We start from the raw sequence: 24,862 nt of genomic DNA on the forward strand, positions 1-24,862 counted from the left end.
GGACTCGGCCTGATCCTCCCGGCAGCGGTGAGGCTCCTTGGACAACGGGACCACAATTTAAATATGCAAATAAATAAAATTAATAAGTTTTATTAATAATACACTTACCTTCAATCTTGCAGGCCTGCCGCAATCTTCGGCATGGCGGCCGGCACTCCCGCGCCTTCAGATCTCCATCTGAGGAAACACGGCGCCACGGTTTGTCAGTGCGGGAGGGGCGGGGGGGTGGTGGTCAGATACATGGAATGGGTTTTAGGGGATGGTGGGAAGGCTTGAACCTTAAACTTTGTGCAGTTTGAGGAGGAAGGTCAGATGTAAAAGGTAAGTGTTTTGGGGGGCGTAGGGCAAATAGTTATTGTTATTGCCAGGGTGGGAAAGGGGCATTAGAAATTTATTTATTTAATATTGGAGATTTGTCTTTAAAAATTTAAATATGCCGGCAGGGCTGGTTGCTCTTTAAAAATGGCACCAGCGCCTGCACACAGGCAGCTGACGCCATTGTCGGGGATGGACAGCCCACCTCCTCACCATGATTGGGGTGGGTGGTTAAGCTGTCCCAGCTATTTAAATGAGCTGCCAAACTTAAGATCGCAGCGGCTGCTTGGCGTGTGGCCCGCACAGGTGGGCCGCCATTTTTTGACCTCACCACCAATATCCAGCCCGATGTGTTGATCACAACCGCAACAGAGGAAGAGAATCTTCAAGTGTTGAACGAAGTGTTAAAAAGGCTCAACGATCACAATGTGAAATTGAAAAGGAACGAACAAGAGGGTTTTTGAGAAAACCAAGGTATTTTACCTTGGCTTGAGAATCAATGGGAAAGGACTACAGCCAGTGAAAAAGAAGATAGAGGCTGTAGTCAATGCCCCAAAGTCAAAAAAGCTGTCCGAGCTTAGATCTTTTCTCAGTATGGTCCAATACTACTCGCAATTTCTGCCTGAGTTTACAACAGTATTAGCTCCATTATATGAGTTGTTGAAGAAAGATCTGAAATGGGAATGGTCTAAAGCACAACAAGATGCTTATGATGACCAGTGATGCACTACTCGTTTATTATGACACCAATCCGGACTTGAAGCTAGCATGCGACGCTTCAAACTATGGAGTTGGAGCAGATTATTCATGTCATGGATGATGGTCAAGAGAAGCCCATAGCATTTGCAACGCATACCCTTACCAAGAGTGAACATAACTATACACAGAGAGAAAAGGAAGCGCTTTGAATCCTATTCTGAATCAAAAAACTTCACCAGGTTTTGTTGGGTAGAAACTTCATGCTAGTAACAGATCATAAACCCCGAATAGCTATTCTGGAACCAACGTCTGGAATACTGATGTTAGCAGCATTAAGGATGCAGCGGTGGGCTGCACTTCTCTCACAGTACAACTATAGCATCGAATATTGCAGTTCAAAAGTGAATGTATCACTGGTGCATTGTCATGTATGCTGCATGAGGACTCAGAAGTAGGCTGTGATGTTGCAATGTTCACAATAGGAGTAGTAGATAATGACTTTCCAATCATTGCAACTGAAATTGCAGCCGAAACTCAGCAAGACTCAGTGTTGAAAATAGTCTACAAACAGACATTGAATGGATGGACAGAATTTGAGAAGGAAAATGACAATTTCTTAGTACTCAGCAATAGCCACTCAAAATGGATCGAAGTCCTGGTGGCCTCCTAGCATGCTCTGCGGGGACCCTCCTTTATGGGCACTCCATGACCCATGGAGGGGCACTCTAATGGCAACCCCATGCCTAAGTCTCCGCCACTAGCACCGGACACTAGCACCCTTCCCTCCCATCCAGATCACTGGGGCCTCCCTGCCTGGCCCCAACTTCCCCCAACAGTACTTAACCCTCTTCAAGGGTACCCCACCATTGAGGCACCCTCTCCCTGCAGCTGCAGCCTCAGCACTAGCCACTGCTAACAGTGGTGCTGTTTAGGCCGCTGAGTTGCCAGCCCTCTGATTGGGCCAGCAGCTCTCAGGGGCAGGGTGGCATCCTTAATTGGACGGCAGCCCCTGCAGCGGCCTCTTAATTGATCGCTGCTGGCAAAAAGCCGCCTTGGGTCCCACAGCTCGCCAAAGCGGGGTTGCCCCCCCTACCCCCACTTTTTGGCCCCAGCATTGGGACTTCTGCCCTCCACAAAACAATATGTTTCTAACCATCATAGTAAAATTACCACATCAAGCTACTGTATTGCAAGGAACTGAAATTAATTTGCTTCCATTTCACTTTATCAGCATTGTTCGAGTCTCAGAAATTTGGTAGTGTGATAGACCAAACCATCCAATCACAGTGGCAGCACATTGGCACAGTGGTTAGCACCACAGCCTCACAACTCCAGCAACCTGGGTTTGATTCTGGGTACTGCCTGTGCGGAGTTTGCAGGTTCTCCCTATGACTGCGTGGGTTTTCACCGGGTGCTCCGGTTTCCTCCCACAGCCAAAGACTTGCAGGTTGATAAGTAAATTACCCCTAGTGTAGGTAGGTGGTAGGGGAATTGAGGGAAGGTGGGGATGTGGTAGGAATATGGGATTGATGTAGGATTAATATAAATGGGTGGTTGATGGTTGGCACAGACTTGGTGGGCTGAAGGGCCTGTTTCAGTGCTGTATCTCTAAAATAAAATTTAAAAAAAATTCAGCTCTAAGAAGTAGTTTGAGATTGGATGGTTTGGTCTATCACACTACCCAATTTCTGAGATTCAAATAATGCTGATAAAGTGAAATGGAAGCAAATTAACTTCAGTAGCTTGATGTGGTAATTTTACGATGATGGTTAGAAACATATAGATAATAGTTAACTGCCAGTGAGCTACATTGAATTGAGTAGTTTTGACGATTTAAATAGTGAAGTTTGGGTGCTATCTCAAAGTCAGTGAGGCTGAAGATATAATCTTAGCCTTTCTGATATGGATTAAAAACCTTTATAATTTTTATTGTTTTGCACTGTTTATACTGAGTACAGAACAGGCACTGTGACACAGGTAAAAGGGTAATAAAGATTATAATGATAAAGGAGCACAAGGTGTGTGGCGTTATGTGATTCATATCTCTTCAGCTCCTACGCTGTAATCGCAGTCTTTCAGCATTAGATTGCCAAGATTTACATTGACAACGCTAGTGTACACTACAAATGGAATTTTTGTGCATTTGATGTAAAGAACTCTGGCTGATATCGCCACCCTCGCCCTCCTCAACCTAGGGATGCCAATTGTAGCACCTCCACTACTGCTGTGGTTGAAATCAACTGATGCTGCTCAGTCTAATTGAACCTGGGACCTTCTCCTAGATCATAACCATAACAGGGCGAAGGGCTCTTTGAAAATGATGCTTGGAGCGAAGCACTGTTTGAGAATTATGTTGGCCTATGAGGTGAGATTAAGTAGAATAGACTTACAGGGCTGGATTTGAATCAGGGGTTGAGAAGCAGAAATGGTGGCAGGTTCCGGGTCCCAACCATGCATTAAGCATGACCACTGCGATTTTCAAATCCTCAGCTATTTAAAAGCCAGAGATCGGGCTCGCTGTCCAATCAAGGAAGGCAGATGGGTTCCTGCCGCTGGAGGGCCAATGGAAGGCCCTTCAGCACTCAGTGATCGGCAGCCCCACTGGCCAAGGTGGGAGTTGCCGATCTGCAGATGAAGTGAGAGGGAGAAGACCAGGGAAGGTTTTTTTTAATATGCTTTAATAAGCCACAGCTGCCTGGTCATGATCCTGAAGGGGCAACCCCTTCAGGGGATTACCAGTGGCTGCAGCTATAGCCCAGTGGCCGTTATGGGTCGGGGCGGGGTGGGGGGAGGGGGGGTGAGGGTCCCTCGTGTGATATGTTGCCCCCACCCTGAGTCTGCCACGTTGGCCTGGACATGGGATGTCCACATTGCTGTTTGGAAAGTCCAATTGGTGCGGGAAGCGGCGGGCAGCTGATCCGACGTCGAGCCACCCTCATTCAAAACGGCACAGTTTAGAGTTTAGAAGACTGAGTGGTGATCACATGTAGCGTATAAAATTATTAGGGGGATTGATGGGTAGGTGCTCAGAGGCTGTTTCCCCTGGTTGGAGAGTCTAGAACTAGAGGGCATTGGCTCAAGATAAGGGGTTGGCCATTTAGGACTGAGATGATGAGAAAGTTCTTCACTCAGAGGGTGGTAAATCTTTGGAATTCTCTACCTCAGAGGGCTGTGGATATTCAGTTGATGCACATATTCAAGACTGAGATCAATAGATTGTTGGAGACTAAGAGACTCAAGGAATATGGGGATAGGGTGGAGAAGTGAAGTTGAGTTGATTAATAGCAGAGCAGTCTCAAGGCCATCCCCTGCTCCTATTTCTCATGTTCTTATATTCTGAAGGATCAAACAGGATATGTTGAAGAATGATACATAAACACTGGTGATTTGAGAATCCCTGGGAATTGCACCAAAATACAGTTATTGGAAAAAAAATGTGTTCAGTTTACCTGTAATGCAACTGATGCAGTTGATATATGCAAGGTATAAAAAACTTCACCTGTCGCTATCTCCCAGCATTGAATTTGCCATTGATAATCTAAGGAGCAGTGAATAGTTTGGGGTAAAGTCCAAATGTATACATTGTCTTACACATACAGAAAAGAGTAAATGAGATATTTTTTATTCCTCCTGTGCTATCCATCACTGTATATCATAAATTAATTTCCTCATTTCCAGTCATTACAAAGAATGGCTGTTGAGAAACTGGAGTGAGTGAAGTGTCTGAGTGAGTAGCGTATCTGCCATATGCATGCATTTAGGGTGGCAACATGCACATGTGAAAACCAAATCAAAACTAAAATTATAGCTCTGGACAGTCAGCTGTATAAACGGGATGACACAATGCTCCATCCCTGATTCAACTAGTGAAACTAGTTGAAGTGCCAGGACTTATTATGACTAAGCTATAAGTAAGACAACTGTTGATGCTAATACTTCATAACAACAACAGCACACCATTTTTAACTATCAATTACTCCAAAAATTGTTTTGGGACTGACTTTTTTATTCATACTAGCCAAGAGCATCTGCAGCCAGATTTCTTCCAGATTGAACTGGACTGATATAAAATGTAGAATCGGCAGAAGCTAAAGGTACAGAGTATCAGAAATACTAGTAGGAGCAAACTGAACTGTCTAGGCCAGCATGCTCTGTGGCAAAGATCATAACATCTTCAGATTGGAAATTATCAGGGAAACATGGATATTTTTGTGTCAAAATTGATCAGAATATAGCATTAAAGTGACCCCAGCTGCGGAATGGCTGAATATTACCAGGTAAACAGATTGACGTGTGTGAGTATTGATTTTGTGATTACCGAATAGCATTTTCTAAGCAGCAAGCAGGCCAGCTGCTTTAGATTTGCCTTTGCTTATCAAACACAAACAAATTCATGTATACAACCATAAAAAAGAGCCAAAAGAACTTTTAAAGATCATTAGATATGCAATTTGGAAGATTTGCTGCCACTGAAGCACATTCTTTAAAATTTCATCTAATTTTTAGACTTTAATATGTATGAAGGTGGGTGTAGAAAACTCTGATCGAGAGAGAGGACTTATATTTGAAACACAAGGCTCTCTGCATAATAACAATTGAAACTATTTCATTGACTATCACCAAATCTTACCTGGACCAAGTCAGGAAGGTAAATCTTCTTTTCATCACATCATCCCAATGTGTGCACTAATTTGTTGCAGAGTTTGTGTTTTTATCTGTTGCAATTAATTTGGAGTTTTTCATAAGAAAAGAATGTACAAAAAATATTGCTGTATGGCAATACAGGGTCCAGAATGGTAATAATAAGCTGTAATCTGGTTACTTTACCCTTTTCAAAAAGGGACGATGTCGTTCTCACCAAGAAATTAATTTTTTTTTAAATGTGATCCTTTTAAAATATTTTCAATTGGCAGAATGCTGGTGATATTGGGGGGAGTTTTCCCCACCCTTTGGAGGCGGGTTTGAAGGTGGGGGGGGGGCGGGAAAGTAGTAGAAAACCCTATAGGGATGGCTCCCTAATGTGGTCCCGCCTCTGGGCAAGTTTTCCAGGGTCAGGCTGTCACTGGAATCAGCAACCCACTTGCTGGAGGGAGCCAGGCTAACAAAACACCTAAGGCCTCAATTAGTGGCCAATTTCATAGAGTGATGCAGGTTTGCTGGCATCACACGGGCCCTGTGCTGCGTCTGGACCCTGGCAACACGTTGGAGATGGCTTCACGGCAGGGCAATCATAGGCTGATGCAAATTTCAGTATCAATGATCCCAAAGGCTGAAAGTGGTACATTTGCAGCCAAACACATTCGTGTGGAGATGGTCCCCCTCCACACTGGTGGCCCTGCCAATTCTGCACTCTTTCAGAGATCCTCCATTTTGAAGTGCCCCCTAGGTTTCCCTCTACCAGTGGGGCTGCAGGCCAGTCTTCCCATCGGGCCTCTGATTGACCTTCCTGCTTCCACATGCTGCCCACCATCCCTAACTGGGCAGCGAGCACAGAAACAGCCTGTTAATTGTCTTCCTCCTATAAGATTGTGCAGGCGGGCGGACTGCTGGCACAGTTTGGGTCAGGACCCGGAAATGGTCCCAATGCCCATGAATTTCATAAGTTTGGAAGATCATGGCCATTGTCTCAGTAGCAATGGCACCACTGCAAACTATTGTTCTATTTAAATCATGACCCTTCTTTAAAAAGGAAGCAGAGTCTGTCAAAAAACAGACTGGTACATGATACATATCCTACCCTGCCTCCCACAACCTCCATCCTCCCCTGGGCCCCCCACAACTTGTTTTTATAGCACAAATTAAGTGAAAAAGTTAGATGAACTGGAGCAAGATGACTCCATTCAAATTAAGTTGCACTATTTGCCGTTGAATCAAATGGCAAGCATCTTACTGTGAACTGTACTAACTTTGTCCTATCACCAGCACACCAAAGGCCATGTTTTTGGCAGCATGCCAAGTAGCAGCAAACTCAAGGGACAAGAACTTTGAAAAAAAAGTTTTGATTTACTGCCATCATTCTTTACACTGGCCAGCAAAGAATGAAAACAACATGCAAGGTGAATTAACAAATAACCCATCTTTATCTCATAAAGACAGCAGGAGCTTTATATAAAATATAAAAGGCTTAGGATATTTCTTTCACTCCATTCTTGTTACAGGCAAATGCAGACAGGATTGACTGAGATTAGAAGAATAAAAAATTCAGAAACAAAATTCTTTTGCTTGTTACAGGTACATAAAATAGCATAAAACCTAGTGTATAAGTACTCACTGTGTGAATTGCTTCTCATCTCTACAATTACTATTTCACTGAAGAACCGGTACTTAGCATTGAAAAAGACATGATTTAAAATAATGACTTAATGCACAGTGTGTCACTGTGTGGTCAAATGTATTAAATATACTTTATGTATGTATATCAGTTCTATTTGTAGGAGCAGAGCTGTAACATGAAGCTGTGACTAATAGCTCAGTGCAGTTACGTTTTGAGTATTGACAATGTTTTCACAAGATTACAAATTACTTAATAATGAGGAAGGCCATTTAACTCATCTTAATTCATCCATCCAGTACAATCCAACAACTAATTGTTTCTTAAATGATTCTAGGATTGTTACTCCCACCAGACGGTCTGAAATGGAAGGTTAAATGTTGATCACTCTTTGCATGAAGAAATCTGATTTGATATCAGTCCTAATGGGGATGGGTGGTTGGGGATGGTGAGGGAGTGGGGGTGGGGCGGGAGAGGTAATTTTGGCTTTGGGCAATACTGTGAAACAGGTGGTATCAGAACAGATGCCCATTATATATCTCCCCCCAATTCTCTTAAATTCAATAGAAGTAAAAATTGGGAGAGATGTATGATTGGTGACTGATTTGATACTGCCCATTTTATACTATCACCCCATGTCTCTTGAGACTTCCCTCATAATTCAGGCCAATGACACTAGGGATCGGCCCATTATTTATCTCTGCACTGCCTCCAGCAAATGAATGTTTCTCTTGTTTCATGACAACCAGAACTATAATGCTGTACTCGAGGTGCAGTCTGACTAGAGCACTGTGCAGCTCAATCATAACTTCCTCTGACTTGCATTTTACTGCTTTGGCTATGTCATAGAGTTATACAGCACAGAAACAGGCCCTTCGGCCCATCGTCTCCATGCCAGCCATCAAGCACCATCCTAATCCCATTTTAATTTAATTTTATTTTAACTCATTTTCATTTCACATGAAGGCGGTTAGCTGCTGAAGAGCTCTAAGGATTGCTCTTATTTTCAATGGGCATCATCAAGTGGGTCACCCTGCTTTTGTGGGATGTTGGCGTCACTGGCAAGGCCAGCATTTGTTGCCCATCCCTAACTGCTCTTGACAACTGAGTGGCTTGCTAGGCTATTTCTGAGGGAAGTTAAGAGTCAACTACATTGCTGTGGGTCTGGAGTTACATGTAGGCCAGACCAGGTAAGGATGGTAGATTTCCTTCCCTAAAGGACTTTAGTGAACCAGAGGGGTTTTTATGAAAATCGATGGTAATTTCATGGCACCATTACTGAGACTAGCTTTCAATTCCAGATTTTTATGATTTTAATGGAACGTAAATTCCACTATCTACCATGGCAGAACTTGAACCTGTGTCCCCAGAGCATTAGCCTGAGCCTCTGAATTACTAGTTCAATAACACTACCACTATGCCAATGTTTCCCCAGAGGGGACCTGTGGGACATGCACAACAGGTGACGGAGCCCCATCAGCCCACAAAACCATCAAAGGGTACCATGAGACTGAATCCCAATGTCACATGATATAACTGAAACCATGTTGACACAGTAAGAACGTAGCTGACATCAACCGCATGCTTCTCCTCCAGTTAACCGGAGAGATTCCTCTGGGTCTCACCGGCGGTCATTAGGTCCCTTTTGAAAGGTGGCAGTGTCGTGTCAGATTCTCTTGTTTGTAACATTTTATTGGCTTTGTTGACTGCTGCTCTGCATTTGTTGAATACATTGAGCATTGATTCTACTAAGACTCCTAGGTCTCCTTTAACCTCATTATAAGCTAGTTTCAGCACTTTTAACATCTAATCTGGTGTCCTCTGTGGACAGATGCTACCACTTTCTGAGATAAGATTCAACTAGCATAACTGGTTATGAAAATCTGTTGCAAAAGAACCAATTAAACACATTGGCATGGAAATTTGATGGCACCGCGTCTGTTCATAAGGTGGAAAAAAAGATTTCAGGCTTGTACTGAGTTAGGAGGTCTCAACCATGCTGAGGGTCAGGGCACTACAATGGTCTCAGCGCCTGAGTTAGAAAGGAGAGCATTAACCAAAGTTCTTGCTCCTAATTAGTCTCCTGTTGGAGGTGTGGCCTTCTAAACTTCAGGTGAGGACAGGCTTAGCCTTGCTCTGATGCATTCCATGGTAGAGTCTCAGGTTCTCACTGTCAAGTTTTACATAAGAAAAATGGTCACTTGGGTAAGTACTAGTCCACAGAACTGTACCCCAATAAAGAATCTAAGCCTACAGCAGAGAAAGAAAGGGGAGAGAGGTTGATATGAAAAATGGCAAGGGAAAAATACTCATTAAACAATTAGCAAATGAATCTTATATGTACATCAGCCAAAATATGTATCTCATAACTATACAATGAATAAAAATAAATTGGCAGAGGAGACTTAGAAAGGTATTTCTGAATTAAGTTCAACTTATTATTTTCAAAATCTACATGCGACACAGAAACTTACAGATTAGGAGAAGGAGTAGGCCACTTGGCCCTTTGAGTCTGCTCCGCCATTCAATAAGTTCATGGCTGAAGTGATTACTCCACATTTCCACCTACCCCCGATAACCTTCTATCCCTTGGTGGTAAAGCTAAAAGAATGCTGTTGTTCATAGCCAGAATAGTCAGGCGAGAAAAGCCAGATGTCACGGAGAGCAGGAAGATAAAAATTCTGATTATGGAAGTTAAAGTAAGTGGGTCAATGCTTGTGTGAAAAAAATAGTGCACATAGAAATGGAATAAATATGAGTTTATTGTTCATACATAAACTTTTCTAATTAGAATTTCTATCTAACTGTATCCCATTCTGGTCACCATGTTACAATATATAATCCTATGCTTTGGAGAGAATGCAGAAAGTCAGAAGATTGGTAAGTGTAGAGGAGGTAAGCTGTAGGGAATGATCACGTAAAGGTTCTGAAATGTTAAATGATACTGCACCAACAAGTTAAACCCAAATATAACTATAATTTATTTTTATTTGCTCCTGGGATGTGAGCAACACAGGCAAAACAGCATTTATTGCCCATCCCTGGATTTCCCTGAAGGCATTACCAGTCAACCACATAGTGTGAGAATGGAGTTATTAGTACACCAGCCTATGTCTGGATAGCAGGTTTCCTTCCCCGAGGGACAGTGGTGATCCTGTTGCTTTTTTTACAACAATCCTGCAGTATTCATGGTCATAAATTAAAACTAGACTATTAAGAGCAGAGGGCGCAAATTTAGATTAGTGAAAGTAAATTTAAAATAGACATTAAGAAGAACATTTTCTTACCGAAATTTTGGATCTGGACATGGAATGACAACGTTTTCAAATAATTAGGCTACCAGATGAGGGATGTTCAGAATGCTACCATGAGAATTAAAGTATTAGGGAGTACACTTTGTTAGGCCTAATTTTTTTCATGCTTGATGTTTCTTATATCTTTAAAAGAAGTAATTTTCTGATGCATCCTCACAGCTTTCATTGTCCCAAACATAAAACTATAAGTACACAGTGTAAGGTAGCATTTTCCAGTCATACATACGAACATACAAATTAGGAGCAGAAGTAGGCCATTTGGCCCCTCTAGCCTGCTCTACGATTAAAGAAGATCATGGTTGATCTGTTTGTGTCTTGAATTCCACACTCCCATCTACCCCAATAACCTTTGATTCCCTTGGGGCAGCACAGTGGCGCAGGGTTAGCACCGCAGCCTCACAGCTCCAGTGACCCGGGTTCAATTCTGGGTACTGCCTGTGTGGAGTTTGCAAGTTCTCCCTGTGTCTGCGTGGGTTTCCTCCGGGTGCTCCGGTTTCCTCCCACAGCCAAAAGACTTGCAGGTTGATAGGTAAATTGGCCATTATAAATTGCCCTTAGTATAGGTAGGTGGTAGGGAAATATAAGAACAGGTGAGGATGTGGTAGGAATATGGGATTAGTGTAGGATTAGTATAAATAGGTGGTTAATGTTCGGCACAGACTCGGTGGGCCGAAGGGCCTGTTTCACTGCTGTATCTCTCAATCTAAAAATCGAAATAAAAAAATCTAACAAGAATCTATCTACCTTAAAAATATTTAATGACCTCCCCCCACCTTCACCACCTTCTGAGACAGAGTTCCAAAGTTGCACAACCCTCTGAGAGAAAAAAATTCTTCTCATCTCTATCCTAAAAGGGCAACCCCTAATTTTAAAACTAGTTCTGGACTCACCCACAAGAGGAAACATCCTTTCCATATCTACCTAGTCAAGACTGTTCAGGATCTTATAAACTTCAATCAATTCTCCCCTCACTCTTCTAAACACAAGTGAAAACAAGCCCAGTTTGTCCAACCTTTCCACATAAGACAACCTGCTCATTCAGTTATCTATCTAGTAAACCTCCTCTGAACCACCTCCAATGCATTTACATCCTTCCTTAAATAAGGAGACCAAAATTGCACACAGTATTCAAGATGTGGTCTCACTAATGCCCTGTATAACTGAAGTCTTACTTTTATTTTCAATTCCTCTTGTAATAAAGGATAGTATTCCATTAGCCTTCATTATTACTTGCTGTACCTGCATACTAAATTTTTGTGACTCATGCACTAAAACACCTAGATCCCTCTACTATTACACAAATGCTGTCAGAATTATACCAGCACCATCAGTATAACAGGGATGCCACTTAGAGGGACTGCAAAAATGCAGCTGAATGGGCACAGTATTCAATCTGAAATTTAAATAAGAGCGTGCAAAAAATAGTGACCTTTTCACAGTTATTTTGAGTCACAGTTAACTGTTCACTGTCCAGTTTCATTGTATTTAAACATATTAGCTTGCAACTTTGAAAAATGTTCAAACATTCAGAACAGACACTCTCAATTTGTGGGTCTGGAATTGAGTTAAATTTTCAGCCAGAAAGTTCTTGCTCAGCAGCAGGATTTCATGCCCAAATTGAATTCAGTGGGAGTTCTAAGCTAAGTTTGTGAGCAAATGTAATTTAATGCACAATAAAATGACAACATTTATACAATTTTCTGCAACTTTTTCCTTTCCCCACCCATATAAACAGGACATTCAGGTTTCCTAATCACTGAAATCCATGCTCAATGTGGAAATCAGTTTAAAGAGACCAAGAATGAGATTGTAATAAAAGCAAAATACTGCGGATGCTGGAAATCTGAAACAAAAACAAGAAATGCTGGAATCACTCAGCAGGTCTGGCAGCATCTGTGGAAAGAGAAGCAGAGTTAACGTTTCGGGTCAGTGACCCTTCTTCGGAACTGGGAAATGAGATTGTAACATTGCCAGGCCATTGCTAAAGTGTTTCTCCTGTTTTCTTCTTGTTGAAACTGATGTGTTTGAAGAGCCAAGGTGTCGATTGTTGTGCTGATTTATTTTCTACTTCTGCTGCCGTAGTGACGCAATGGGTTTTGCACTGGGGATTTGTCTATATCTCTGTTTTAGAGGAAGAAGCAGAGAGACAACAGAGGCAGGTCAGGTTGTACCAAGGCTCTCTGCACCCCACCCATCGGTACTCCCATACTGGAATAACATGCAGAAACACATTTGCTTGTTCGAAGAACAGAAGTTTTGAATCACCGGGGAAGCCATGATGAAGTTATGCCACCTGCTGAAAGCAGACTTGCAGTCAAATTCCATCACTGATGGGCACTGTTGGTGACCGTTAATGTCACAGCCACATCAAGTATTTTAGTTTCATGCTTGTTCCAAGCTGCCATAGGTGACATTGTGCAAAGTGCCAATCAGCAGTGCCTAAACATGTGAAGCAAGTCGTAGATGAATTGTTTAGTAAAGCATCACCATCCATTTGTTTTCCATGGATAACAAATGGCAGCGCAAGAAGGCTTTACCAATTTACAGAGTGGCAGGATTTGCAAAAGTGAAATGGATTGGGGCGGGGGGCATCCCATAAGCAATTGTCTCTGAAAGCCAAGTCACAGGAATGGCCCCTAGGTGATGAAACTTATCCTCTGCTGGCATGACTAATTATACCGCTGGAGTAACTCAGGTCGCAGCTGAATCAGAGTGACCATCAAGTTGTTCAGTCAATGCTTCAGGTGCCTGGATCAGTCTGGGAGCATCCAGCAATGGTGACCATGTGAGACTTTTCAGCATTGTTGTTGTCTGCTGCATGCTGCACAACTCTTACATACAAAGGGATATTCTCATGAATGCTGTGGAGGAGGAAGGCTCCCAAAGTTAATGTTTCAGGTCTGTGACCTTTCATCAGAAAAGGTCTGATGAAAAGTAATCGACCTGAAAGGTTAACTCTCTTCACAGATGATGCCAGACCAGCTGAATATTTCCAGCATTTTCTCTTTTTTTTTTCTGATTTCCAGCATCCACGGTATTTTTCTTCTGTATTAGGGAAAAAGTGCAGCTGTGATTGGAGGAGCTTCCAGTTTGGGAGAACAGCAAATCTGTGATTGGAGGAGAAGTGAGAGAGTGCAAAAGCACAACTTGGATTGGAGGAGCAGTGAGCCCGAGCTGGAGGAAGAGGGAAGTATTTCCTGAAGTGGAGAGGAGAGGAACTAGTGAGAAGAGAGGTAGAATGGAATGTGTGAGGTTAGAGCGAGAATGGGATGTGTTAGAGGACAGATGGAATAGGAAGTGTGAGAGGAGGTAGAATGGGATGCCTGAGAGGAGAGATGGAAGGGGACGTGTGTGAGAAGAGGGAGAATGGGACAAGTGTGGGGAAAGGGAGAATGGGACTAATGAGAAGAGTTGGGGGCGTGTAAGATTTGAAGTATAATGCGACCTATTAGGGGAGAGGTATATTGGGGCCAGTGAGAGGTATGAGGTGAAATGGAACCTTTTGAGGACAGGTAGAATGGGGCCAGTTGGAACAGAGCAATGTTCCCTCTGAGGTGCGTGTAATATTACTTGTCTTTTGGTGTGAGATCTGTTGTTAAGAGTCACAGGACTACAAGTAATATTCAAAATAAACATGGATTTTATTATTACGGAACTGGAACATATATACATAGTCACTGCAGGAGCTAATATTGAATATGTCTTACTATGTCACCTACAACGAACTGGTCATGTGTGACTCGACATCACTTCCTCTGATGTAGTCCCACAACATCCCCCTTTTTTTCCAAAGACAAAAACGTATGTACAAGAAACAATAATGTTGTGGTTTGGACAAACTATACATGATTGAACAAAATGCTATTTACAAATAAGTAAATTTAACAGTCTCTATATGTCAGGCTCCAACCACAACTAACTAGTCACGTGTGACTCAACATCACTTCCTCTAATGTAGTCGCACAACAGCGCGTGCATGGCCACAAAGCAATGTGTAATGTACCATGTTCTGAAATAAACAGGCTGCTCACGACTTCATGAAAATTCAATGACTTTTAAAATGTAAATTGCCCACAGACAAAATAGTAATGCTCAGAGGAACATGTAGCCTGTCCAGTACAAAGAAAAATTAGGGGGAACATTGATCAGGAGAGTCTCTTTGTTGGCTGTGGAATTAAATTGTGCAGTTCTCAAATGGGAGGGCTTCTCCTACCTTGCAATTGAAGCAACAGTCCTCTCCACGGATTGCATTTTCCGCTATGATTCTGCCAGAAGTCAGACAAAATAGTGGGAGAGAATGAGGGAAATTAGAGCAGTGTGTCCTACTACTGCCTCACTGCTCTGACTGTGATTTTCCTCCTCTACCCCACCGGAACAGCCACTCACCATTCCTTCCCCATCCACCACATGCAAATGGATCCTGGGGCCGACGTCCCTGATAGGTTTCCCTCCCATCCGTCCCACGTTCTATGGCTTCTCTGAGCAGCTATGTGAAGGTGCTAGGTGTTGGTCAGTCCTAGGAAGCAACGGTAAAGGCCCGCAGGTCCGCCAAAGGAGAGAGAGGGTCTTATAGAAGTCTCCTCTCCCTTTGGTTCAGGTCAGCACCTCTCATCATCTGAAGATTTCTGTCAGAGCCTAGATGCATTGGTGTGTATCAGAATTTACCCCAATCCAGGTAAACAGATAATGTCTGAGGAATATTCAGAGGAACAGGCTGCATTGCTGAAACTCCACCCCAAAGAGGACAATTCCATTTCGATCTTTTTTAGGCCATGCACACATATCCCTTCATGGACAGAGCCTTCACTTTCTAATGCATCTCATAAATCTGCATTTCTGCTATGTGTTCCCAAAGCATGGCAAAAAATCTCTGCACAAACAATATCTGTCGTGTAAATATATTTTTAGTCTCCAAACATTGTGTATGTGCCTGCTGTTTCCTTCCATGGTGCTTCACACAGGTGCTACTTCAGTGGATAATATGTGTTCGATTGCTACCTGCTCTGTATCAATAGGAATCTCTTGGGGTTGAAGTGGCCTTCACCTCATGGTTGTTGATTCCTGGATGGAACCGTTGTAGCCTGCAACATTTCTGTTATTGCAAGGGCACCCTAGTTTTGAAAGGGATTGTAGGAAAAACCAGATACATGCTATACATTGCTGTCCATACCGAAACACCTTCATTTCTAGATTCTTTGTAACTAATCCCTAATTCTGTCAAAGCCAGAGAGATAGCACATTCCACTTGGAACCTCAGGCCTCTTTGGAGCTGACTAAGCATCCATGGAACTTCCCTTATTATCTCTGACATAAGCGGGGACACCACTGCAGATGGTCCTGGCATTGCTACATGATGAACTACAGTATCATGAAGTGGATTGCTGACTCCTCCACCTGAGGGGTCATCTGTAGCACATTGATTGGCATGACCCCTAATCCTATACAAACATTAATATTCAGGAAGTATTTGTCATTTCAAAGCAGAACTCGAGGTCCAGAGCCCTGTGATCATTAGCCAAGGTATAATGCAAGATGGATCTCAGACAGCAAGTTCCTCCTTCACTGCCACCACCAGCTGCTCCTGGCCATTCACACTGTCTACTCCCAATGTGTTCATCTCTAGTTCACTGATTAAATCACCTCGAATTAATGTACGACAATTGGTACTTGAGAGGGAGAGAGTAAGTGATGCTGCATGCTATTTAGTGGTGATATGATCAAATGCAGTGAAACCTCGGACAGCTACAGAAAGTGAGCAGAAAGAAAGGTTATAATGACCTTCACATATAGCTTCAAGAAGAAGGAGTGCTATGGTAAGGGCTTCAGTATATGTTTAGCTAGCACGTATGACACAATAGGTAGGCAAGGGAGAGCTACAGAATCCTGAGCTACAGGCTACTTCCTCATCCCTGACACTCCCTAATGACTTACCTATCTAGGATTTCAAGGGCTTTACCCTCATTTGCGTGAAGAGGTTTGAAGTTTTCACAGGAAGTGCAAAATTTCAATTGTTAAAGTGGTGCATAGTAATACTCAAGGATCAACATGCAACTCATAATAGGCATGATAACAGGTACATACAGCCCTGAGTTACTTTAGATGAGGGGTTTCTTTTGGACTGAATGCACATAAGGATTTGTTTTAAGGAACTTCTTCTTTGGCCTCCTTGTCTCAAGAGACAATGGGTAAACACCTGGAGGTGGTCAGTGGTTTGTGCAGCAGCGCCTGGAGTGGCTATAAAGGCCAATTCTAGAGTGACAGACTCTTCCACAGGCGCTGCAGATAAAATTGGTTGTCGGGGCTGTTACACAGTTGACTCTCTCCTTGCGCTTCTGTCTTTTTTCCTGCCAACTGCTAAGTCTCTTCGACTCGCCACGCTTTAGCCCCGCCTTTATGGTTGCCCGCCAGCTCTGGCGAACGCTGGCAACTGACTCCCACGACTTGTGATCAATGTCACAGGACTTCATGTCGCGTTTGCAGACGTCTTTAAAGCGGAGACATGGACTGCCGGTGGGTCTGGTACCAGTGATGAGCTCGCTGTACAATGTGTCCTTGGTGATCCTGCCATCTTCCATGCGGCTCACATGGCCAAGCCATCTCAGGCGCCGCTGGCTTAGTAGAGTGTGTAAGCTGGGGATGTTGGCTGCCTCGAGGACTTCTGTGTTGGAGATACGGTCCTGCCACCTGATGCCAAGGATTTTCCGGAGGCAGCGAAGATGGAATGAATTGAGACGTCGCTCTTGGCTAACATACGTTGTCCAGGCCTCGCTGCCGTAGAGCAAGGTACTGAGGACACAGGCTTGATACACTTGGACTTTTGTGTTCTGTGTCAGTGCGCCATTTTCCCACACTCTCTTGGTCAGTCTGGACATAGCAGAGGAAGCCTTTCCCATGCACTTGTTTAATTCTGCATCGAGAGACAGGTTACTGGTGATTGTTGAGCCTAGGTAGGTGAACTCTTGAACCACTTTCAGAGTGTGGTCGCCGATATTGATAGATGGGGCATTTCTGATGTCCTGTCCCATGATGTTCATTTTCTTGAGGCTGATGGTTAGGCCAAATTCATTGCAGGCAGCCGCAAACCTGTCGATGAGTCTCTGCAGACACTCTTCAGTGTGAGATATTAATGCAGCATCGTCAGCAAAGAGGAGTTCCTTGATGAGGACTTTCCGTACTTTGGTCTTCGCTCTAAGATGGGCAAGGTTGAACAACCTGCCACCTGATCTTGTGTGGAGGAAAATTCCTTTAAGGAACACACCCAATTTAACTTACTGCTTTGTAATTTTAAAGTTTCCAGATTCCTGCCTCTTTTAAGTTGCTGCAGGTCTATAAACACAGTGGGAACACGTGATTTCCTATGCCCCAATAAGTGGCCTCCCAATGAGAAGGCTTCTTCATGTCTTCACTCACAATATTCTAACTAGTCTGACTTGGAAATTCGTCTGGGGCAAGCACAACATGAGCTTACAGTTGGGCTTATGCCCCATCGGAAAATGTAGGCTATTGACTTCTTGAAGTGTTAAAATACAGTGTATAAAACCATAATTAGTTTACCAAAATCATCTGGAGATAGCAATTTGCAAATCCATCATCAGCAATCAATCTAATGGCAGCACATGCAAATAATTACCCTACATCATTAGCAATTACCCTTGTGTGTCAGCCATGGCTCATTTGGTAGCACTCTTGCCTCTGAGTCAGAAGGTTGTACATTGGTGCAGGTTCCACTGGAGGACTTGAGCGCCACAGTCTAGGCTGACACTCCAATGCTGTACTGTTGGAGGTGCTGTCTTTTGGATGAGACGTTAAACCGAGGTCCTGTCTGCCCTCTCAGGTGGATGTAAAAGCTCCCTTGCACTGTTTCAAAGAAGAGCAGGGCAGTGTCCTGGCCAATACTTGTCCCTCAAACAACATCACAAAAAATAACAGATTGTCTGGTCATTATCACTTGTTGTTTGTGGCAGCTTGCTGTGTGCAAATTGGCTGCTGTGTTTCTTACATTACAATAGTGATTACACTTCAAAAAACAGTATTTTATTGGCTGTAAAGTGGTTTGGGACAGTTGGTGGTCATGAAAGGTGTTATATAAATGCAAGTCTTTCTTTTTTTCTATGTAGCCCAATTAAGCTTGTGGGGTTTTAAAACATTAAGGAAGTAAAATATTAAAATGACAGGCATATGGCCCATTTTAGGATGTATAACATGAAATGGCCCCTATATTCAAAGCAACAGTTTGCCTATTATTTGTGTACTAATAATCAGACTTGGCCTCCACCTGGAATGCTATTCTCTAATCTGTGCCATTAGGAACAGTTTTGGCTTGAAACTCCTTTCATCATTATATGTTAAATAGGGTAGATCAATGTGAATAGTGACTTTCTTCTCACTTTCAAACTTGTTGTTGGAAAATTAAGGTCAATTCACAGCCAATTTTGCTTAAACATAAATTCTCCTAAAATTCCCTCTGACTGTTTGCCTTCTCCTGATCTTTTCATTGAGAACTGCTGGTTCAATATCAGCGATTTGTGTTTCCTTAATCTTCTAACTGACTAATCTATCATCATTTGAACTTCTAGCTCCTTTATTTCATACTCAAACTTTGTCATCAAACTTACCCTCAAGTTTGGCAATATTATTTTGAGATGCAAGGACCCCGAACTGGCTGAGGTTGAATAGCATCTACTTGACTATAACTTTATCAACCACTAAACCATAATCTGCCACATCATTGCTGATCTTATCTCTTCTGGAGATCTCCTCCTTCAACTATCTCAAATCTCATCATTCCCCAATCTTTTATTTTAAGTTTATTCTCGGGATGCATCAACCTGAAATGTTAACTCTGCTTCTGTCTCCACAGATGCTGCCAGACCTGCTGAGTATTTCCAGCATCCGCAGTATTTCGCTTTTGATTTCTTGAACATCTCAAGTTACCCTTGACAAAATGGTGCTGGATCTTCTTCTTGAGCAGCTGAAATCTGTGAGAAGGTGCCCCGAGAATGCCGTTAGGTGGGGTGGGGGGGGGGTGGGGTGTGGAGGGTCGAGGGTTGGGGCAGCCGGCTGGGGGGTGGGGAGGGGTTCCATAGTTTTGACACAGCGACAATGAAGGAACAGCGATATACTTCCAAGTTGAGATGGTGTGTGACTTGGAGGGGAACTGGAAATTATGATGTTCCTGTGGACCTGCTCCCTTTGTCCTTCTAGGTGCTCAAGTTCATGGGTTTGGGAAGTGCTGCCGAAAAAGCCTTGGTGAATTACTATAGTGTATCCTATAGATAGCCATGATACTCTGATAATGGGGGAAGTGGATGTTTCAGGTGTTGGAGTGGTGGCAATTAAGTGGACTAGTGTGTTCTGGATGGTGTCAAACTTCTTGAGTGTTGCTGGAGATGCAGTCATCCAGGCAAGTGGAAAACATTCCATCACACTCCTGACTTGACTCTTGTAAGTGGGAGAGAGGCTTTGGAGAGTCATGGGATGAGCTACACACTGCAGAGTACCTAGCCTCTGACCTGCTCTAGTAGCCATGGCATTTATGTGTTGGTCTGGTTGAGTTTCTGGTCAATAGTAACCCCCATAATATTGATGGTGGGGGACTTGGCAATGGTATGCCTTTGAAAGTCAATAGGAGGTGGTTGCGCTCTCTCCTATTGGAGCTAACCATTGCCTGGCACTTTTGTGGCGCGACTCTTACTTGCTGCTTATCAGCTCAAGGCTGGATGTTATCCAGATCTTACTGGGTACAGACATGGAAAGCTTCAGTATCTGAGGAATTGCAAATGGAACTGATCATTATTTCTCGCTCTTCCTTTAAGACTGTCTTTAAAGCCCATCTCCTTAACCAAGCTTTTCGTCACCCCCCTGATTATCACCTTCTTTGCTTCCATGTCCATTTTATGATTACACCTTTCTGAAGATCTTTGGGATGTTTATCTGCATTAAAGGTGCTCTATTAATGCAAGGTATTATTGCAGTTTTTGTATTGAGCATTAGGATTTCTGTAGTGATGCTTTTCAATTGTGGAGGTGCTTTTATAGTACAGAAGTATCAACTTCTGAGGTGGGATTCTTCACAGTTGATGTCACTCCCAAAAGTAGCCCAACTGGTCTGCATTCATCCACCGGTTGTGTAGACTCATTTCTTCCTGGGTCTCTTGGTCTGCTCCTGTACTAGGAGCTTCCTGTGATTTTTTTACACACAGATGTGATTCAATGTGAAATTTTCTACATAGACACAATGGGCTCCTTCAGAGCTGTAAACTTCTGTGGTTCTGTGGTCATGAGGCAAAATAGTATCGACCATGCTGAAGGATAAGACTGCATCAACAACAGATTTCCCAGCAGAACCATTTGCTGCATATGCACAGTTCACAAAGGCTGACAGTACCACAGACGGGTCAAGACATGGGCAAAACAGTATGCTTATGTGTCAATTGCCAAGTTATGCAGAGACCAACTCCACTTTACGACATGAATGCGGGAGAGTGGAGTTGATAGGTTGCTCCTCTGAGACTTAACCTGAATCAAATTAAGTTAAAACATCTTTGTTCTTCTCTAGCCTTTTTGGTTTTAGCTATTCTCCTTCCTGCCTTTGCTCAAAATTTAGGGCGGCACAGTGGCGCAGTGGTTAGCACTGCAGCCTCACAGCTGCAGGGACCCGGGTTCAATTCTGGGTACTGCCTGTGTGGAGTTTGCAAGTTCTCCCTGTGTCTGCGTGGGTTTTCTCCGGGTGCTCCGGTTTCCTCCCACAAGCCAAAAGACTTGCAGGTTGGTAGGTAAATTGGCCATTATAAATTGTCACTAGTATAGGTAGGTGGTAGGGAAATATAGGGACAGGTGGGGATGTTTGGTAGGAATATGGGATTAGTGTAGGATTAGTATAAATGGGTGGTTGATGGTCGGCACAGACTCGGTGGGCCGAAGGGCCTGTTTCAGTGCTGTATCTCTAATCTAATCTAATCTTAACATATCTTTTTTTCTTTTTGGGTATTGATGGCCTGGGTGTCTATTACAACCATTTTTTCCTGTTTTTGTTTAAAATTTGATTCGTATCTCTAATTAAAAATATATCACATGTAAAGTTTCTGAAATAAACTATCCTTATGCTGGAAAATATTATGGGTAAGCATCCCACTGATACTTGTAGTTTAAAATATTTAGTCAGACATGAGCTAATAACTCCATAAATAGGTTAAGTGATTAAGCTGGACATAGAAAATTTGAAAAATTAAAAGCAACGGTAAAACTAGTGACACTGAGATATAGGTCAGAGAGTGAGTAGATCAGTTAACTCTGTCATTATTGTGCTTCTGAGCTCACTGCAGACACACGGGTATAATCTCAAGTGATCTGCAATAATGACATTCTCCCTGTCATTTAATTTTTAAAAATCTTCTGTCATGTAGATAAATGCAGCTCTTCGCATTTCAAACAAAGCTTGGCACCCACACAAAGTAATGAAAAGGTTTCTTCTTTGAGCATATTCACATTAACATGCAGAGAAGGGGCCATTCTTTGAAGATTAATACCTTTAATGCCATCAGACAGGGGAGAACGAGTCAATAGCGACACGGAGGACTGCACAGGCAAATGAGCTCATGTTTAGAAGACACCTCAGATATGCCTATTCACCTACTTGTTCAAAACTCTGGCATTTACAAAAGACAGAAACTAAGCAAATACTTAGACTTAGTTATTTGGCGCATACTTTGTGAGGTAAATCACCTCCATTCAGCAATATATTCTGGGTCTTCTCTGTCCCTGCCAATCTATCTTCCTGCCTAGTGACAGATTTAAACCTGACTTGCAATTGTAAGGGTGTTTGCACAGGTGATTTCTTTTAAGTTAAAAAATAAAAATGCTAAATTATTTTATTTTGTTCCACAGAAGTTTACAGGAATTAAGCTGTAACCATAGTTTCACTTTTTGTTCTGGGTGTTTTCCACAACCAGGATAACATCTGTGCAAGTTTTCACTTTCCTTTTGTGATTTCATCAGATCTTTTTAAAAATGTACTGAAGGATCTACATTTTTTTTTGTAAGAGATGCCTTTCCTCATAGTCTGAGTTAAAAGAAGACAATAGAAATCTATGGTCCTCAATCAGGCAGGAATAGACCAATCCACAAACTCTGCTTAACTCAGGCATAGGGACGGCCGAGGGCACGTGATATGAGGGTGGGAAGAGGTGTGCACGTTTTAAACTGCAACAAGTGAAAATTTGGCTGGAAAACTTATTCAGAAATATTTGGTGGGATGGGAAGAACACTGTTATAATTTTGAACTTCAACTTAAATTTAACAGAGGATGTGACATAATGGTGACACTGATCATCTACTGTATAGTCAAATTATGGTGAAACTACACTGCCTCTACACTGAGGTATTGAAAAAAGAATTTAACTTAATATAGGACCCTAAGGGGGAAGAGCTCTACTTACTCAATAAACAACCATGGTCAACAAAAGAGATGAGAGCTCATAAGAGTACAAATAATTGTACAGAGGACTGGGAGAGGTATAAAGAACAGTAAATGAAGACCAAAAAGATAAGCACAGTTGGAAAAAAGGGAATATGAAGAGAAATTTGGGAGGTATATCAAGGCTAACACAAAGTTTTTACAATTATATTATAAGCAATAGGGTAGTCAAGCATAATGTGAGCCCTTTAAAAAGAGCTGGGAGTAATATTGCAACTGAAAATAAGGAAATGGCCGACTTGTTGAATAATTACTTTGTGTCACTCTTCACAGAAGAGGCAGATGATAATATACCTATTCCAGGGGAATTAATAATGAATCAAGGACTGGAGCTTAATCAAGTTAATGTAAGCAAGAAAACAGTGTTAGAAAAAAAATGGTGTTAAGGACTGATAAATTCCCAGGATCTGATAGTTTCCACCTCAGGGATTTAAAGGAAGTAGGGGAGGAAATTGTAGGTGCTTTAACCATAATCTTCCAAAGTTCTCTCAATTCAGGAATTGTCCCTTTAGATTGGAAAATTGCAAATGTAACTATCATTTAAGAAAGATGAAAGAGAAACCTTCAATTATATGTCTGCTATTCTAACATCTGTTGTGTGGAAGTTATTGGAATCTATTATTAAGGACAGAGTAACTGAGCAGTTGTAGAAAGTTCAGCTGATTATAAAGAGAACCAACATGGATTTGTAAAGAGTACACCATATCTAAGAAACCTAACTGAATTTTTTGAAGATGTAATTAAAGTGGTAAACAAGGGAATATCTAAGGATGCAGTTTGTATGGACTTCCAGAAGGCATTCAATAAGGTTGCACATAAGAAACATAACTAAAATTAAAGCTCATAAAATTGTAGGCAAATTATTGGCGTGGTGTGGTGATTAGTTAGGTGGTAGAAGACAGAGGGTAGGGATAATGGGTATGTACTTGAATTGAAAGGAAATGACAAGTGATGTCCCACAAGGATCAGTGCTGGGGCCTCAACTATTCACTATATTAATGACTTAGATAAAACAATAGAAAGCCATATATCCAAGTTTTCCGATGAAACAAAGTTAGCTGGTACATCAAGTAGTGTAGAATGGGAGCATAAAATTACAGAGACATTGATAGATTAAGTGAGTGGGCAAAGGTGTAGCAGATGGATTTCAACATAGGCAAATCTGAGGTCATCCATTTTGGACCAAATATGGATAGATCCGAGTATTATTTAATAGGCAAAAAGCTAGGAAGAGTGGAGGTCCAAAGAGATTTAGGGGTCCAAGTAAACAGATCAGTAAAATGTAATAGGTACAAAAAAATCAAAAAGGCTGTTGTAATGTTAACCTTTATAACTAGTGCATGCTTGCAAGAAGTGTGTCGATGAAAAAAGAGGCACAAACTGAAGAGTTATAAAAATTGACTTTACCTTTTTTTTAAAATAGACAATGCTGCAATAGACGGCCACATGTGTATTCGAACATTGCCATACTGTCTGTTTAGAAGAAAGGATGCCTAACTAGGTTGAGAGATGTTAATTACACCCATCCTAAAACATTCCTGAATTGAATGGGTTCTACTGAAACAAAGAAGGTATGAAGTGAAAAATTATAACTGGATTATTCTCTTCCTGAGCCATTGGGGGAGAGACCAAAGCGTTTCCTACAAGAATGATGTGACAAACATTTACCTTAAAAAGGCAGCCCAAGAGAGAGAGAGAGAGAGAGAGACCCAGAAAGAAGCATCACCAAGAAACTTGTCCAGCTAACAGCTGGGAGAAAATCCAGAAAACCAGAAGGGAGGCACCCTGC

The sequence above is a fragment of the Heterodontus francisci genome, chromosome 8 (genome assembly GCF_036365525.1).
Source record: "Heterodontus francisci isolate sHetFra1 chromosome 8, sHetFra1.hap1, whole genome shotgun sequence".
Taxonomy (NCBI): Eukaryota; Metazoa; Chordata; class Chondrichthyes; order Heterodontiformes; family Heterodontidae; genus Heterodontus; species Heterodontus francisci.